Genomic DNA, 17,062 nt, shown 5'->3' with positions numbered 1-17,062 from the left:
CGTCCGAAAGCTCATACCACATGTTTTGATTTTTTCAAAGTATTTACACAATTACGGCATAATTATTAGAGGTGTTCAGTAACGAAGTATTTCTACTTTTCAGAAGTACTCGAGTAGTTTTCCGCTACTTTCGGTACTTACTCATGTAAATCTAATTTCCCGTTACTTCTTCTTCGTAATATTTTGTCATCTACTTACTTACTTTTCGCTATTTTCAGTTTGTCAAGTACAAGTAGTTTAATGCTTCAATCAGAAAGATAGTCTGAGGAATTTCGGGATCGTTTTCATGGAGTATACTGTTATGTTCATGCATTTTACGTTGGTAGCGTTTGCCTCTTATTTGTCTAGGATTAGTAATTACCGCCAATCATTATTTCTTCGTGTGTCGTGCTTCGTATTTATACCCTGTGTTCTGTTGACTACTGGTCTTTTCGTTTAACTGCACTCTGGATCGTGTCGCCTGCCTAAAGATATTCTGCTGTATAATATACTGATTTCTTATTGCAACCTCGTCGTATTGAGTTATTGTTCAAACAAGATCAAGAACATAACATATACCAATATTTCATTTTCACAAAGGTCAAGTAAAACCCAGAATTTTCGTCGCGCTTCGCGCATAGCAGATATATGGAGTGAAAATATGATTACACGAAAGTATCGCTGAATGTAATCTTGGTAGCGGGTTGTGTGTGGTTCCATTCACACCGCATTGTCGCCCCTATGAAATATTTCATCGCAGTAAGTATGACCAATCATAACGTTTGAAACTGCCGTCTCGCAATGTAGCAATTACCGATCATGTCGTAATCTAGCAGCCCACGGCGTTTCCTAATCTGGAAAAGTGGACTCTGACCTTTTTGAGCGTTAGACCAGTTTTAGCAGACCACCGTTGAAACTTTCTGGACAAAAGACATCAAATATATTTCCGCTTTTTAGAAGTAGTATTTGTATTCTCTTCAGGGCCGTAACAGCACTTCGTCAGGCCCCCCCCAAAACTTTGGTCTTGGGCCCCCCATAGGGTTATAGACCGAACTTCTGGGGGGCTTCGCCCCCCAGACCCCCCCTCCGGCGATACACTGTTTACCACTATTCATCTTAAACTTGGGGACTTTGTTTAGTGAATCAGTTTCTGTCGCCTAAGCGCGCGAAGCGCGGAAAATTTATGATTTCATCAGTCAGTATGATCGGAATTGCGTTTTTGTTATCAATTTTTATCTTCTCTCTGCTGACGTAATCAGATTTGCCGGGAGAGCTGAGTGATGAGGTGTGTTTGAAAAGGTAGGACCACTCAATAATAATTAAACAGCACCTCGTAAGGCACCCATCACGTTGTTCGCGTTTGTCACGAAATTATCTGTACTGTATTGTGAGCCGAGCGATAGCGAGGCGCGAAAATTTTCGATAATTTATGATAAAATCGGTCAATCAGATCGGTGATTGCATAATGCATATATATTATGCTATCAATTTATTGTCCTCTCTAGTCACTTAATTAGATTTACCGGTAGAGCTGAGTGAAGTGTCTTGAAAACGGGAGGGCCCGTAAATATTGATTAAACATCTTCGGGCGGGCGGACCCGTTGATATGACTTCGTTATGGTGTTATTTCGTGACTTTCAGTCTGCTATATCAAAAAATATAGAATCGTCCAAACATAGGCTTCTAAACTAAGAGACGCACACGATTTCAAATTGGTATTTCTTCACTGGAATGAAATTTTCACCAGCGGGATGGTAATTGTCTCGTGAGGTTCAGATTGCAAAGACAGGAACATTCGGCGCCAGTCATTCAGGAGCCTATGGACAATTAAACCTATATGCATTTTGTATAGCCTATATAACGAAGTTTTCGGTCTGCATAAGGGCATAGACCTTTTCGGCCAAGCTTTTCTCGCTACCGATCGTTCTGGCACACTTCTTGGAGTCGCATGTTATATGGCCTAAAACTTGATTGTATGTCTTGGTGGGCCGTGGCGCGGTAATGGCCCAATATCCAATAATATAAAAAAATGGCTGCTTGAATTCGCGCGCAGCGCGAAAATATTGTGAAAAATTTGCATAAATTTTCAAAAAATACGTTATGATTTATGCTAATTCGCGAAATAATTTTGGGCCCCCTTCGAGCTCGGGCCCCCCCCAATTGGGGGGTTTGGGGTGCGGCAGTTACGGTGCTGATTCTCTTTCAATTACCAGTATCATACTTAGAGTTCTAATTAGTTTCAGTTCTTTTATGTGGAGAACAGACGCGTTGAAGTATAAAAGCAAGTGTGGTAATGCTAATGCCTTTATTTTTCGAAAATAAAGCTACACTTTTGTGAGATCCGCCATATTAGTATTAACGTATAATACTCGAGTAAAGTGTTAAGACCGTATATACGATACAACTTCTCTGTATTGCTCTTCGACTAAACTTTACGCGGGTCTTATAAAATGGCGGAGGGCGATAGGCTATGCCGCGTGATATTTCCTAAAACGGGTGTTCAAGTAAACAAAGGATTAGTATTTCAATATCAATACTATCACTTGCACCCCATTGTGCGGACGACTGCTTATTCTGTCGAAAATTGATTCCTCCTGGGATGCATCAATATGGATCAAGCTGTCTACACCTTCCGCATAGCTCAATTTGCAGCTTTTGACAATCCATGCGAACAAATGACGACCGTTTTCACAACTACTTACTTACTTGAGTAGATTTAAAATCAGTCAATTCTACTTCTACTTCAAGTAGTTTTAGGTAATAGTTCTACTCGTACTTGAGTAGATTTTTGCGTCGCTACTTCTACTTCTACTTCTACTAGCTTTCTTGACTACTTTGACCACTACAACATTTGATTTTTTTTTGGGGGGGGGATGGCATTTGTTTAAAACACCTCTTGTTTTAAATGCAACTGTAATAGCCACTATGCCGCCTGAAATTGCGCACATGAATCACGCAACCGCAACATAATTTACATCGACTGATACTTTCGTGAAAAGATATTAGACACCCCTTCTGTATTTCATGCGAAGCACGGCGAAATTCCGGACTACCCGCAAAAAGCGCTTCAGTTTCTACGCCCTGATCTCTTTCTCTCTCTCTCTCTCTCTCTCTCTCACTCTCTCTCTCTTGTGATACTTCTTGACTTGAGCAAATAGGGGAGATGTGGTACCGATGGATCACTGGGACCGAAAATTCAGAGTACGATTAAATTGGGTCATCATCATCATCATCATTTGTTACATTTTTATCAAATCAATACACCACAAGATTGCGATAAAAAGATAGGAGGGTGCCGAAACGACTTGAAGTAGTCTTTTAACCAGACACCCACCTTGGCCTAGCATGTAAATAAGAACGCAGTGCACACTGGATTTAAGAAAGGATAGCATAAAAGGAAGCGACAAAAAATGAATACTGCATGTGTCGGTAGGCGAGGTCTATATGTCAGATTGTGGTCCGGTAATCTTGAGGGCTGACTAGTATTGATACAGTAGAAATTGCTTGTATTTCGATATGAATGTAGACATGAGTGTCAACCAACATCCTGGAAGGTCCGATTATTTTCCCACATTTTGATGGAAAGAAATCGGATTCAGTATGGCTACGCTAAAATGTGAAAAAATTCGACTCCTGGACCAGCAGATCGCGATCGCCTCTGGTGCAGACGTGGCCCAGGTATGGCCACAATCTGGTTCAGAAGCCGGAGCAGGATTTCATTGATTTTTAACGTAGTCAGACTGGATCTGGATTTTGATTTTGCGTTGACGGTCGTATTTTTTTCTGCTGAAATACGAATAATTAGCATGGTTTTGGACGGATTTTTTTCGGATTCCGAATTGGAAATTCACCAGCCGGATTTTTTTTCGAAGCCGGATAGATTAGGATTCAGAAATTTGGAAATTTGGCCATCACTGAGGTGGCCACGATCCGGTTCAGGAACCGGAGTATAAGGTGGCTTTCATCGTTTTTTAACGTAACCGGACTCGCGCCGGATTTTGAATTTGCTTGGAAACATCAATTTTAGCAAGATTTTTCCACTGAAATTGGAAAAATTGGGATGCTATTGGCAGGATGTTTTCGGACTCTGAATTTCAAAATGCCAACCAAATTCGGGTGTATTTGGATTCCTCAGTGATGTGACCGTGGCAGAGGACCAGAGGTAGCCACAATCCGGTTCTGGAGCCGATGTAGGAGCAGGATTTCATCGCGTAGTCGGATTGGGTCCGAGTTTAGCAGGAATTTTCCACTCAATATGGAAAAAATAGCATTATTTTAGCAGGATTATTTGGACTCTGTATTGGGAATTCACCTTCAGGTTTTTTCTGACTCTTAGTCTTGACATAGCCTATAATATGCCTAGCCTATGGATTCGAATTACCAGCAGGAGCCGGATAGATTCGGATTCAGAAAATTTGGAATCCGACCACACGACTGGTCCTGAACACCTAAACTATTATATTATATTTAATATAGTGCCATGAACAGCATCCTGCATCGGACCGCGCTTCCTGAATCGTGATCACTTTCATTCATAGGCGCCGAGTTACGGGGTGGCGGGGTGGCGCGGCCACCCCATGGCACATTTATGGGGTGACGGCCACCCCACAGAAGATGCTAAAACGCCCGCCGTCTGTCAATTAGCGAGTCCGTGATATCGCGCAAATGCTAACTCTTTACCATTTACCGATACGCGCGCGAATAATTGGATACGCAGCTTCGTCGGCGACCCAATATATTGCAATCCGTGATTAGTAATCACACAATCGAAGCGACCTCGTTTACGACGGCGATTTCGCCATGCGTGCGCCGAGAAATACCATCTCCTCTCTCGACCGAACGAGCGAATTCGCTTACTACTTATAGTCCTGTAGAATTTTCGGTCAACCTAGAAAAAATTCTTATAAAGACGTATTATATACCGTTGGAAAGATAATTTTATCAGCTTTTCAATGATGGGTTTTGTCACTTTTTTTACTTTGGGGAAAAAAAGTTATGACCAAAAACGTGCCAGGGGATAAAGCACTATTTTGCCGTACATTAAAATACAATTATAAGCTAGAATACGATACCTTCGTATCAGAATACAACACCATAAATTGGAATATCACCCCCAATAAAGCAAACCAACAATCGAACAGCAAAACAATGAAACATAACTTTATTTAAGAGGTATTTATCATACGTTAAGGGGGCAAAAGTTGACCGAGACAGAGATAACACTGGTTTACAAATTTCGAACAAAAATTAGGGGCAAAATTTTCAATGATTGATTTAGGCTAATTTATGGTTGCTGAATCCGATTCTGTGCTAATAATTTCTCCATCACGTCAAATTTTTTCCGTATCAATTTTTCTCATTTTCATAAATTAATCTAATTTCAGCTTTCGTTAGTGACATCACGGTTAGCATACAATAGCAAAAATTCAAATATTGTTATTGAAATCATCTATCATGAAACCTGGGTTGTTGTAATGCAGAATGAGTGAGTTTTCGGTGAAGTTGGCTACAGTGATTATCTATCATCGTTCAATCAGAAGCTCTTTTCGACCAATAAAATTACACTGGTAAACAAATTCAAAAACCCACACCAAATACCATATTGGAACAGAGGCAGAGATGATTTTAAATGGTATCGAGGCTTTTTGTTTGTGTTTTGCAATAATAAACGCCAATTCTGTATACAAAAAGCTTTACATTTTTTGCAGTTTCTGATTTGCCGTAATATTTTATTATGAACTTGAGCAGTGGTTTTCAACCTTTTTGTATTCGCGGACCTCTTTTGGACCGTCGCGGACCCCCCCCCCCCCACGAAGTTCAAGTTCCAATTCAGCTCAATTATCGTACAATCGTCATCTGTCATGTGCAAATGATAACTGTAGGCTAGTGACAAACAGCAACAAAATTATTTTTCTTGAAAATAACAGCATTCTATGTATGCAGAAATTGGGTTGGGTTGACTTGTTTCAAAGCTAATTATTTAACTGCATTTTTTGAAACATGTGGTCGTGTCTTTAAAATCTGCGCCTTCGATTTCATATCAACGAGTCCTGAAAAAAATCCATTTCGACAAAGAAAGATGGTGGCGAATGTAATAATAGGGCATAAAGCTTCCGACGACACATCTGGGTGTGATCGCAACAATGATGACACCAAAATTGACAAACGATTTTTTTATTGAACAGATAACGTCAAGCCTGTTAATTTATATCTAGCAACTCACCTTAGAGTTATTAGGGAAAATGGTTATGTAGGCCTATATCACAGGCGAAAACGGATTTTTGCGAACATTACGAAGTCTTCGTGATTGACTTTACTAATCCAACCATTTAATTTTTACACAATGCCCAACAAAACACGTTTATACAGCCAAATTTGTATCAGTGGGCTATTGGCAATTTACCAACTAAAATGAGTCCACACAGCAGGATATTCCATCTCAGACGGCCTTCCTGTTGATGTGAGTTCTACTGTAATGAAGCAAAACTTCAGCCTCGTGATTTTCCTAATTTTAAAATATAAATTAGGTTATCAACTATTTTGTAAATTTAGAGGCTTCGCAGACCCCCGGTTGAGAAACACTGGACTAGAGATTGTAAAAGTGATTGGTGTTGCTAAAGGTAGCACAAGTAACGCCCTATATTTTCTACTCAATTAATAGTATAAGTAGCAATTTCTAAGACACGTGAAAACTACTTCAAGTGGCAGAAATATCTAAGTATATTTGGTCGGGGGAGGGTGGTTGCATACTTTCGACAGTTAGTCAGAGGTGGCTACATACGAAATCGCAACATGTATCTTCTCGGCCAACGCAAAATGTTTATAATAACACAATACCCATGCATTGGTAGAATATTCGAAATATATTCAGTTACCGTGCTTTAGGGGTTGTTAAGGCTACTAAATTTAAGAAATCATATGCAGTCAACATCGTCACGGAGCGGAGCTTTGTTTGGAATACATTCGTGTTAAAATGAATAACTGGGTGCAGTACCAAATTCAATGTGGGCAGATATCTCCATGACATTCCCATGTTGATTTACTATAGTCACACAAAGCACTAAAACAAAACCCAATACATTTAATTTCCCGTATTGCCAATCACAGATGGGAATTCGGATTGCGTTCATCTGATTCGAAGCACATGGTATGAGCCCGACCACGATGGCTGTTATAACAACCTTGATTTGACCCCGAATATACCACATGCAAATAATATATATATATGCGATTAAAGCGCAAAATATTTCCAATAGTAAAATCTTAACCAGGAAACAGCGACCGAACTTTGATCTCTTACCAGGACCGTAACTGCCGCATCCCAAATCGTCCAATTTGGGGTCCCGAGCTCGAAGGGGGCCCGAAATTATGTCGATGAATGAACATAAATTATTTATACATCTCTTATTGACAATTTATGCAACTCTTTTCAATTTCTTTCGCGCTGGACGCGATTTCATGTGGCCAAATTTTTGATTATTGAGTACCCTTCCCCCACGAAAAAAAGCATGATTTATAGAAAATAAAAATAGGCATTTCGACTTCGACCATTACCACGCCGCGATGCACAAAAACATACGAAGTATTTGTCAATATAGTAATCTGAAAAGTGTGCCAATAGATCGCCTGCGAGACAACCTTTGCCGAAAAGGATGGCCCTTATGTTGACCGTGAACTTCGAAATAAATATAAGCCTATCTAATTGTCCATAGCTGCCTAAATGGCTCGTGTCTAATTATTCTATTGTGGCAATCTAAACCCGACAGGTCAAATAACATTTCTCAGAGAAAAGTTATTTGCAAGTGAAGAAATACCAATTTTTCGATAAAGCCACCACAAACGTTTCTTGGATCTCGCATTGTTTCCCAATAAATTACGGCATGATGTGTGTATGTACGTAATATGGCCATTTTCCTAATTTTTCTGAAAAGTTGCGATCAGCGTTTTACAATCCAGTTTCAATGAATGACCAATTATAGTGTTTAAAGTAGGGTTGCATTTTAAACAAAAGCCATATTAAAAAAAATGGTATTTTTTTAAGTTATAAAATTATACCATAATTGTGTAAATACTCTCCAAAATCATGTTCTATGAGCACACGGACAATTACCACCCAATTTAGCCGACGTATATCGTTGTGGGATGGATGGAAGTTGGAACCCTCAAAATAGTCGGTTCAACAGTTGTAGTACAGATATCTCGTCAAAGAGGTTATATTTACCCTATATTTTCAATAGTCAATTTCAATCAATGACGTCACAATTGAATATTCGTGACGTCATGATTTAAAAACAAAAAACATGTTTTGAATTAGGTCCTTATTCTTTTAAACATGTTTGTTTTTAATTGATTTTTGTTTTAAATGCAAATATAGTCTAAATGGTGTGTGGTACTATCACTCTCGCAGAAATAAGCTTCAATGGGACACATTGAATCGCCAGTCCGATAGCCTTTTCTACACTTAACGCAAATTGCTGTTTCTTTTTGACTAATCACTACCTAAAAAAAACAAGCAAGGTAAATGAGACGGACCATAGTAAATAAACAATAACATGATGAAGTTATAACGAACAACGACAGCTCTACTTGCGCCCCCCCCCCCCACATCCCCCTGTCCTGCTCACTCTTACTCCCTGAAACAGATATATAATTAAATTTTTGTTTTGATTTACTCCTTTTGCATCTATATCCTGCTTTTATGTTGATAATTCATTAGTTTCTAGCCTTTTGTTCATATTTTTATGTTAATTTTTCCCCAATTTCAATTTTTACCACTTGTCACGTTTTTGGTCATAACTTTTTTTCCCCAAGGTAAAAAAAGTGACAAAACCTATCATTGAAAAGCTGTTAAAATTATCATTCCAACGGTATATAATACGTCTTTATAAGAATTTTTTCTAGGTTGACCCATTTTTAGACCAAATTCTATACAGGACTATTATTAATTGTATTTGCGCGCATATTCGTTTACAAAATAATTCTTGAGTTGGTTTCGTGATAGTTTCTTTAATTGGAGTGCGAAATAGGACAGTGGGCTTGTGTATGCCTGCGAATTGAAAGCCATTCCTGCACAAAGTGCGCATATTCATTACTCCTCCAACAAGGCTTTGCTAACTTTTATCGGGAAATGTAGCAATGCAGCTCATACGTCGTTATAATGAGCAAACAATTTTCGAGATGCCAGACTCGGAACCCCAATGTGCTGTAAGTCGAGGAATCACTGATTAGATGCGCGCTTTCTCGTTTGCTATCATCTGTAGGCTACTAATTCTTGTCTGCTTCATACACTCGTATTCCATCAATGTCACTTGTCAGTGTATGATTTGCTATTATAATACTGCACATTGAGCAGTGCACAACGTTGAATTACGTTGTCAAATATTGATACAACTCGAGATTCTCGGTGGCGCAAATTCTGAATTTATTCGATTAGTTTGAGCGGGAACCTTCTATGTTCCAATAAACGTCATTGCTGGACATTGGACAAACTCTATCGGGCGCAACCACATCGCGAATCGAATTTCAAACCATCGGGATTTGGATTTCTAATTATAAGGTCGCGGCATGCGCCCCTATTGCTCTTGCTGCAATAACACCTTTTGAATTAATATCACACCATTTCACGATCAAATTCGACTGGCTGATCGGGACCTACGTAGGCCCCGCGGGCTGATATTAAACAGGACCCTATGTGCGTAACCAGGGAGTTTCTCATTTAAAACTAGAAATCCCGTCCTTTTGAAATGCCAATTCACTAATTCGCATTATAGCGAGGATCATTCGTATGCGAAATGGGTCATTGACATCTGATATGCGCTATCGCCGCTGGTTTGATTTAGCGCGTCGGCATGCAGGCCTGCGCGCTACAATCGCTGGCACGAGCTATCACGTTCACCAGGTTAGGCCTCATGTCGTTACCAGCCTGAACAATGGAGTCTACAGCAGGACAGGCGCATGTGATAACTTCGCTGGCCTTAATTATAGCGTATGTAGTACAGGCCTCGCATGATTTGCCTGCTATCTCTACTTGTGCGATTGCTATGTCATAATGGCTTAAGAGTGACAGCGCGATGTTGAATAGCTTTGAATATGCGCAATTGGCCACGAGCAGACCAGAACGGACGCAATAGACACTTACGTGACCTTTGACACGAACCAATCAGGTTGCAGCAGGATGTAAACAAACATCAAACAGGGCAAGCTTATTATGAGCTCTTATGGAAAAGGGTTGAAAAATGAAGGTTTTTAGCAAAATTACATTGAATTGGGGATGGCTGGCCTTGATGAATAGTAATAGCGTAGAGCTAGTATGTAGTTGCAGCGTTTTAATCTAGAATGAACATGAATGGTGGCAAGTACGCATCAGCATGGTGTGTCCAAATGCATGGAGTTTTAACAACTTTTCGGATTAAGCAACGATTGATGTATACTATAGGCCTACTATAGGATTGTGGTAATGCATACTTGACGAGTAAAATTTCCAAGCATATCTCGTGTTCAGAAATACATGCTAGAAAAATATAGCTGCTGCCACACAGTACAATTTTGGTATATATTGATTGAAAGCTATGGATATTCTATCGGATTTTTGGATTTGAGTGGAACAGTATTTTCTTCTAACACCGCGGGCGGAGAAAGCTACGAAGTATTTCATGGAGCGCTACGTACACGACTTAGGGATAAAGATTGAGGAGACAATCCACTCTTATTGTGGAAGCAATATTCTAGTGAACATAGCCAATGTTATCGAAACTTGCAGAAAAGTGAGATACCACACCCGATGGAAATATCTCGGAAAATCTAATATTGATTCGTTTTGCACCTGTAAGACAGGGTAAGTAAGGAAAAAGACATTTTTTCAGAGACTCATGCAATAGATATTGTAACCATGGTTTTATTTTCAGATTAGGTTCTCATATGCTCTCACGCATATGCACGGATCAAGACAATCCAACACCTAAAGCTACAAGGGCTGAAAGACATACATTGTGATTTGCATCAGCATCAGTGAGCTCGATCGTGATTGCCAAGTCATCTCTTGACCGTACTCGCAACCCATCAACTCCTGCCTCAAGGTAGATTTTGGTGTACGGTATCCGGTGTCTTCGATTTTATAACATTACACCAAACACAAATAATCCTACAACATCTGTACCTGGAGAACTGTTCATTCAACAAATTGGGCATCTAAATGAGATTCAATGCACACCACACCACTGGAATATAGTATGTATAGACTGTTGGTACACACTGGCCATGGCACCATGCAATTAGGATCTGTATCATGCTATTAGTCATTACGATATTCACAATGGAACTGAATTTTCACAAATGCTGAATATGTTGCGTCATTCATTTATAATTTTTAATCTTGAATTAGAGTAAGCAATTAGTCCATATTCGGTTAGTTGATACACAATGCCGCATAGTATGACACCGGACAAAATTTCATACTCCTTGATTCTTCTGATCAGTTGTTTAATATGAATACGATGTCTCGCCATCTTTCTTGTTGTGGAACAGTTTGGCCCCGACATTTGACGATGTGCCAAATCATGTGCAGGAATAGTAAAATCTAGATTTAATTTCTTGATTTCAGGCTCAATGGCGAATCCCTTTTCTGCCATGATAGCATGTCTTGGTGCACCATGTGAATAGTTCTTGCCAGTGTTGGGATCAAGTCACTACCTTCGAGTCACGAGTCATTGCACATTTTGACTCGAGTCAAGTCAAGTCAATCGATTTTCGAAGGTGACTCGAGCCAAGTCAAGTCACTTGATTTTTGGAAGTGACTCGAGTCAAGTCGAGCCACGAGTCAAGTCACATTTCAAGTCAAGTTGCCTTTTTGAAGCATGAGGCATGATTACCTCATTGCATTTTGCTAGCTGTCTGAAATACAGATTGTGTGGCCATTGATTTTGAACCAATGAACAAATATAGAGTTATACACACAAGAAGGCACTGTATCGCTCAAGTATACGTAGAACTGCTAAACTACGTGATTGCACAGCCTCAGTTTATAGTTAACACCCAAAATAGAGAACAGAGAAATGAATTGATAAGATGCAATACATTACCCATTGACAAATTGATATGATACAATTCGAGCCTGCGTCAATGGTTAAGGACTATATAAACTATATTCTAATCAATTTCAATAAAACAAGAAGTTTGGTTACGGTAAAAATATAGAACAGAAATAGACATTTTGCTATTAAATTACTTTACTATACTAGTTTACGACAACGTAAGCTGTAAGATTCGTTTGCGATAAAAATATATTTGTGAGAGAACAATGAAGGCTCAGTAAAACGCGTCACGGTCATTGAATGGTTGGTCGCTCTCACGGGTTACGCTAGCGTTTCGTGAACAGTCCGAACATACGGTATGCAAGATACGATGTTTTTATTGACACCGATTACTTGATGACTTGAAATTGACTCATGAATTTTGCTCCGAGTCACTAGTCAATCCACATTTCTGACATGCCGAGTCAAGTCAAGTCATTTTAGCAAAGTGACTCGAGTCAAGTCAAGTCATGACTCGAGTCATCCCAACACTGGTTCTCGCACAAAAGTTAGTGCACCACAATCCATCAATCCTTTCAAAGTTGTATGTGATTTATAGACAGACACAATGAGCACTGCGGGGTAACTTGTCTTCATCAGTTCAGTACAGTCAATAATCATTCTAGATTTGAGAATTCGTGAATGGATGCAAATGGTGCATTTTTAAGTACCACATCTCTACATAGCCAAATCGAAATTTAATGAAGCAGTTACATACGGTTCACCTAATGGTTTAATACTATGCTTACTACAATAATAGGAATTTGACGTCAGTAGGATAAGTCGGGCAATTCAGAAAGAATTTAATGTAGTCCAGTATAAAATTTTATCAGCTTCTCCACATCTTTTGACACTATGGTGCTCTGAGAGCTGACCTTCACTAGCAATAATTGTCCGTCAATTTGTAATTTTCCTGGAAGAGTTTCCTGTTTTGTGCTTCTATACTTCTTCCAGAAATTTAATTTTCTTGCGTTTTATTCATCGACTTCCTCTTTCTGCAGCTTCATAAAAGATATCCATCAAGCCTGCACAAAATATATAATATGTTTATTTTACAGAGCAACACTGCTGTACAGGCACCCATCAAGGCGTACTCGTCCGACTCATGTCGACACCTACCAATGTCATCAACTATCCATCTTATCATTGAATATATTGCTTTCAACAATTTCAATCCATTTTACACCATCAAGCAACAACACCAGAGCGGAATAATATGAGACACACACCAGCTCGATTGTAGCATCAACAACGAAAGCGGTGTGACTGCATTTCAGTTTGGACTCATTGTTCTATATACTAAATTATGAGACGATTCAATATTTTTGGTACAATAATACATACGGCATTTTATTAATAAAATGAGAATTCAGATGACTATAAGGAAGTCCACATGCCTTTATCCAGATTTTACATTCTTCCATGCATGTTATTGGCTCCGGGAAAGGTAGCAGCGCACACCAGGAATGGTCTGGGTAGCAATCTCCAAGTTACACCCGTGGGCTATTAGCAGTTTAGCACAGTGTTTATCCTGATGGATTCAATACATGAGCTAGAACAAAAAATGACGATTTCAGCTGGGGACGGATCATGTTGCCTAACACATATATTATAGTAATATGTTGATTATAGAGTATGCAGACAAGTGTCCAGTGTAACCAGGGTTGTAACCAAGTCACAAGTCAATCTCACTTTTATAGTTTTGACTCGAGTCAAGTCGAGTCATTTTCAATTCACCACCGAGTCAAGTCCGAGTCCAAGTCAGCGATCAGAGGGCCGAGTCCACCATGACTCGGGTCGAGTCCAAGCCATTGTGTCGACTGACCAGTTGCCAGTTAAAGTCTTGCTAAATCCACTTTTTATAACTCTGTTTGGCGTTATCGAATGGTTCGCATTTATAATACTAATTTTCCTCATTTTTAGCAGTTTCTGGTCGCATTTTCAAGTATCAGTACCAATAGACGAAATCCCAATAGTGTGCTTACTTTACTATTCTTCGAAATTACAATGAAATGTCGGTCTTGGCCGTCTGAGTCTCGAGTCATGCACAATGACTCGAGTCCAAGTCAAGTCAATACACAGATTGACTCGAGTCGAGTCATTTCCGTATTTTAAGAAAATGACTCGAGTCAAGTCGAGTCATCATAAAATCGTGACTCGAGCCATTACAACCCTGAGTGTAACAGTATAATTTGCTAGATAGTGATACAGACTGTTCCATATATGATTCCCTAAATAGAACGCATATAACACCGAGCACACATAATGAATACCCCACCTATCCTGACTCAAGATTCCTCTAATACATGCTATTCGGTACGACAAACCTACAGTATTGTTTACGACTAATGACAATACCGCAATATAGTTGTTTCATCCGAAAAGTTGTCAGAAATCCATTCATTTGGACATACCATACTGATGCGTGCTTGCCACCATTCAGGTTCATCCTAGGTTATAACACAGTAAATACGTACTAGCTCTAGGTTATTACCATTCACTAAAGCCAGTCATCCCCAATTCAATGTCATTTTGCTAAAAACCTTCATTTTTAAACCCTTTTCCATAAGAGCTCATAGTAAGTTTGCCCGGGCTTGATGTTTGTTTACATCCTGCAGCAACCTGATTGGTTCGTGTCAAAGGTCACGTAAGTGTCTATTGATTAGCGCTAATACTAAAACATCAGAAGGTGTGTGTTAAGGCCGAATTATCGAGAGATAACCTGAAATCGATGCCATTACAGAACAGATTTCACAGCAGACATCAATCGTATTAATTTGCGAAATAGCTCGACGTCACCGAGGTTGCTTATTCGATTGTTCGCGCGCGTGTTGATGAATAGTGAATGGTTGATATTGAAGCGGGACTGAGGAATCGCTAATTAACCACTGGACTCGCTGGCAGCTTACGCATACGCGATACTAACACGATGAAGCTTGTCATATCCATGTAGTATGGCTGGGCAGTTACTGATTTACGCACGTACTTAACGGTAATAAATTGATGCTAGTTTGGTAAATTTAAACAATTTCAAACCCCTCCCTTTTTCATCTGGCCACCCCATGTAAAAATAAAAGTCGGCGCCTATGCTTTCATTGCACGGTCGGTTCTGCCCGCCGTTTAGATTTAACTGGTTTTGTCATGGTCCGCCTGTTCCAGTCGGTCCGCTGTTTAGTATTGCCAGTTTGTCTGGTTTGCGGTTCACTCAGTTTTCACCATCGAAGCAGATACTCCAGTGAGATTGTTATTGCTCTTGCTTGTCTTCGTTCATTTTTAGTTTTGGTTCATCGCTTGTGAATCGTGTGACTCATCAAACATGTATTACCGTTGGAGCTGCAGTGAAGTGTTTGATATTTTACCTCTGAAACTGTATTGTTGTAAAATGTAAATCGTAACGAAACGTACCCCGGAGGCCCGGACGTACATGGGCGTAATATGTAAACGACTCAGGAGTACGCTACGAAGATAGTCGATCATTATAATATAATATATAGATCTCATAATCTTAACTGAAAGTCAGAAGTCACAAAAGAATCTGAAGACAGTGGAGACACGAGAATGCTATAACTTTAAACAACCGGCTGCCCAGACTGGAAACGGTGGATGTTTTCAGCAATAAGTTGCGCTTGACTGAAAAGTTTCTTTCGCAGAGTAATCGAGTAATGAAACAGTAGAAACAGTATTAGCACCAATTCACCTCTGGCCGACCGTTCTATATTTGACTTATTGATTGCAATTTCTGGTGCAGTACAGACTACAAAGCAGCCAGAGTGGAATCGGTGGCAACGGCACGCACAACGTCACGCGACCATTTATATGTGATCACGCCGATTAATGAATTATGCTGACGTCACAAAGCGATACCAGAGTCCAAATCCATAATAAGGCGAATGCGCTTTACAATGAACGCAAGTAAGCGTGACATTTGCGCAACAGCGAATGTACGGCTTAACCCTAATCCGGCATATACCAGGTTTATTTTAGCACATTGTGTTGTTTAATAAGTAATTCAGTATCGAATCAGAGTGAAAAATATTTCCGTCACGCGGATGAAATTCTCCAATCACGCGAGAAATTCGTTTTTCACGCACAACATGTTGTCGAAAACAACCACCGATTCCAGTCTGGCAAAGCAGGACCGTACCATATGCTCTAAAAAACTTAAGGTTAGTACAGGTAGTTAGTAGCCTAGTAGTAATCCCAATATGTAATAGGTGTCCTTGCCACGCAGTGAAAGTCCAGTTGTGCTGCAAAACCAAAATTCCCACAAAACTCGAAACAGGTCTTGATTCAGTCATTCAGCCCACGATTCTACATTGGCTGTTAGCCTAAAAGTCTCCAAACTTCAAAATGCATCAATGCTTGTTACTACATCCGCATATTTGAAAACTTACTTATTTTCATTGCCATAGAATTATAATATGAGAAGGCGTTGAAACGATCTGGTGTAGTCTTTGAAAGCAGACACCCATCTTGGCTGTGACTAACCACTGCTATAACTACTGTCAACACACTATTCTTAGCTCCAATTTCACAATTCGCTTTGACAGGTTGGGACTCAGTCCATCATAGTTTCCTTCGTAAACCAATTTACGGTAAAACCGATAATTATGGTCAAAGTCAATCATTGTTGTTATGGTGGAATGGAGATTGAACATTAATGCAACGGTTCTATATGATATAAACTGTTCACAATCCGATTGGCCGATAATTTCTCTCGATATCATGTTGCGTTTTAAGTGGTCCAATCTTCATCAAGAACTTGTGTCGAATTATTAGCCCGGGCATCTGTTGACGTTTTAACAGGTAGGCGATTCCCACCCAGTCCACTACCGCATGAACGTTGCCGCCAATCATATAAACTTGCATATGAGAAATTGATATTTTGAGAGTTGATTGGGAAATCCCATGCTAATTGATCACAAACTAGAATATATGTTGCGAAGTAAGTTGGAATTTTGAATAAATGCTCTGTAACTACCAAACAAAGTTGATGTAATGCATCATACCAAGTA

General features: G+C 39.6%; 2 long non-coding RNA genes across 3 annotated transcripts in view; one reads left to right on the top strand and one right to left on the bottom strand.

Annotated features, from left to right (window-relative positions):
• Positions 1-17,062, bottom strand: part of LOC145441360 (uncharacterized) — a 370,726-nt gene that overhangs the window by 191,437 nt on the left and 162,227 nt on the right. The gene's annotated exons all lie outside the window — the stretch shown is intronic.
• LOC145441348 (uncharacterized) lies at positions 10,160-13,430 on the top strand. Its single transcript, XR_013915802.1, has 3 exons — positions 10,160-10,813; positions 10,884-11,054; positions 13,106-13,430. It is a non-coding gene; the product is annotated as an uncharacterized LOC145441348 (long non-coding RNA).

Source organism: Botryllus schlosseri, chromosome 6, assembly GCF_051294905.1.
Source record: "Botryllus schlosseri isolate E-star chromosome 6, Bs_hap1, whole genome shotgun sequence".
Lineage (NCBI taxonomy): Eukaryota > Metazoa > Chordata > Ascidiacea > Stolidobranchia > Styelidae > Botryllus > Botryllus schlosseri.
The sequence above is the reverse complement of the archived record's forward strand: the minus strand, read 5'-3'. Positions and strand labels throughout refer to the sequence as shown.